The sequence below is a fragment of the Cyprinodon variegatus genome, unplaced genomic scaffold (assembly GCF_000732505.1).
Source record: "Cyprinodon variegatus isolate N-32 unplaced genomic scaffold, C_variegatus-1.0 Scaffold1486, whole genome shotgun sequence".
In the NCBI taxonomy this organism is placed as follows: Eukaryota; Metazoa; Chordata; class Actinopteri; order Cyprinodontiformes; family Cyprinodontidae; genus Cyprinodon; species Cyprinodon variegatus.
Window position 1 is genome coordinate 115,158 of NW_015151939.1, and position 3,049 is coordinate 118,206.

Sequence of the window (3,049 nt, forward strand, 5' to 3'; positions counted from 1 at the left end):
AGACCAAGTGTTTCCCTGACTGGCTCAACAGGTTATTTAGAGAATAGGCGTCTAACACTCACACACCTCCTCTGCATGGGTGGAGTTTGATTTGTGATTGGCAAAGTCACAATCTCTGACAGGCCAGGCTGGACCCTCAGAGGGGAAAATGTCAGAGGGGTTTGTTTTCAGCGTGTGGAGCTTCTTTGCAGTGGGTTGAGGGCCATGTGCTGCATGTCAGACATGCAGGAGTGAAGCTGTCAGAGACACCTGCTGAGTCCAACAACACGTTAACTCCGCTTCCCATCCAGTTCAAAGGACAAATGAAACCTCTAAAGTAACCACCATTTAACCTGGCAGCTTCTGGAAAAGCTATTCACACATAAACCCTGAGGGGCGGCACCACCTCCTAACATTATGAGCCGGGGAGGTGTCATGTCTCAGGAGAAACAAAGGGAGAGGGGGGGATAAAATGCATTTTTATTACCATCTCTGATAAGCTTAGAGTAGATGAATGACAAGGAGATGATTTTCTTAACACTGGGGGAAAAAAACATAACAAGTTTGGTCAGGCAGCAGTTACTGTAGGCTTTCCTTTTCAAATAACCTGAAATACCACACACTCACACAAAAACATGTCTCACTATCTTTGCAGTTCCTTTCCATTGACTTCCATTATTTCATACAGCCTAACCGTGACCTTTACCCTTACCATTAAGTCTTCATGTTAACCCTAACTTAAACCTAAAACCAATTCACACCTTGGTCCTAAACAGCAATTCCCCGGGTGGAGTCCAGGCATCGGACCCCACAAGCAGCAGCCAGTCCCCACAGTGCCATTTCCCCTGAAAATGGGCCCCATAATATATTAACAAGGACACACACATACACATGTGAAAAGTCAACATGCGGAATACCCTGAGAATCTTCTTATTACTCCTAATTTTTTATCTATTTAGGGCGACCAGCATCAGTTAAAACTGGACTCACATGCCTGAAACTTCTTATGTCTCTAGTGGCAAAAGTAATAAATCAAACTCTATAAACACTCAACAGTTTACCCAGGTTTCAATTGTTTTAGCTAGATTCAGAGAAAAATGCAAAATCATCAATGAGAACCTTTAAATGTAGAATGGTAACATTAGAATATTTGTTCTAGTCCACAATGTCTATAAAATATGAGCATAAAGTTTATAAATAATCAGTATGAAAAACAGTATGTTGATCAATATCAGGGGCAGATCTAAAGGGGGGCAAGGAGGGGCCTGTCTGAGTCTTACTCCCCACTTTTTGTTCACAAAATAATTGTAATTACTGATTCTTGTTTGTTCAAAAATCTTTATTAACTTTAAAGTAAACAGTAATTGAGCAAAATGTATAATGATAACATAAAACTTTAAAAAGTCATCTGCACTCACCCATAGTAATCTAATGATTCGTGTATACAGAAGGAGTGTGCAAATGTAAATGATGTCTTGTTGAGAAATGAAGCTGCTGACCATAACAACCGCTTCGTTAGGTCCTCCTCAAGGTGAACTGGTGTGGTAATTTAAGTTCTTCTTCGAAAGTTTTCTTATTTATTTTGATAAATATTTGCTCTAATCAGTTAGACTGAACCTTTAAAATAGATTTTTTTTTCTTAGAGGAGAAAAGGACAGAAAAATAGTATTAAAATGTATTTTTTTGTAGTTTTTGACTTTATTTGCATAGATTTCTTATGTACTTCAGTAAAGATGTCCGTCATTGCGACCACCCCACCACCCCCTTCTTTGCCCCTACATTTAAATCTACAGCTGATTATAATTAAACTAATATGTATAAAAATCTAAGATGAAAAATAAAAATCCAAGGCTTATAGATAATCATCCAAATTACTTCCTTATTCAGTAACATTTTGTTAATTTTCTTGGTTTTCACTGATTAGGATGTAAGGTGATTAGTATATTTTGTTTTTGTTTTTTTTGCAAATAAAGGTTTGAATCCCATCCAAGGTGGATCTTATGCCTAAAATCTAACTGATTTTTAATTTTCAGTCTTAATATTACAAGCTATTTTAAAAATGCTTAATTTAAGATGATTAAACTGGAAAGCTGACTGTAGCATCTTTTTTCACACTAAACAGTTTTAATTTCTCAAAGTGCCAACAAATCTTTTCCATCTTATCACCCATTCAGCTTTTCTCTGTTTCACTGTTTCACTTTTCATTGTTTTCACTTCCCGAACTGCATCTAAGTTTCAAGTTAGGTTTAAAGTCAAGCTTCAAATTAGCAGAGAGCTTTTTTTAATGTGGGAAATGACTCAGAGAAACCAAATGTGCACAGAATGAAGTCAGTCATCCCACAAAGACTTTTTCCAAGTAAACTGGCTTTTCAGAAGGGGAATGTGGTGGTTAAAATGTCTAGATATCTTCTAAAGTGGGGATTTTAAAGGTATTGTTTTGTGGTGTTTATGTGATCTACAGATCTTTCCCCTTAGGTTTGGCCCCTTATTTACAGAGATGTGTCGTAGTCTAAAATAATGTGTTTGGTCAAAAATGCCAATGTTACAATTGGAATTAAATACAATTCCGACTGTGAAGTATAGTGGTGGCACCATCATCCTGTGGAAGCTTAATGCTGCCTGAAGAAATGTGCAAATGAGATGCCATTATTAAAGAAGACAATGATGTGGAAATCAAACATCAGGCAGAAAAGCAAAGATTTGGCACACAGGGCTCTTTCAAACGATAAATATCCTTCAGTATACCATATGATTAGACACTGGCTTAAACAAAACAGTGCCTATTTTATTAGGGACGTTCACAAGGTAGCTGAAAATTTGATCGTCAAGGTGCCGAAAAACCTGATCCAGTTACAGTAGTTCTGTAAGAAGGAATGGACCAAAACTACAACAACCTGAAAACTTTTAATCCCCAACATACAGTTTAAAGGCAATTCTTCCAAATACTGTTTGTCACGTCTTGGTTGGTGTTTGTGAACCCAGATGCAGAGGCAGGGAGGCAGGGGTGAGTTCTTGCAGATTTAATCAAAGGAAACAGTTCAACAAAGGCAGGAATCCAAAAATCCAACTA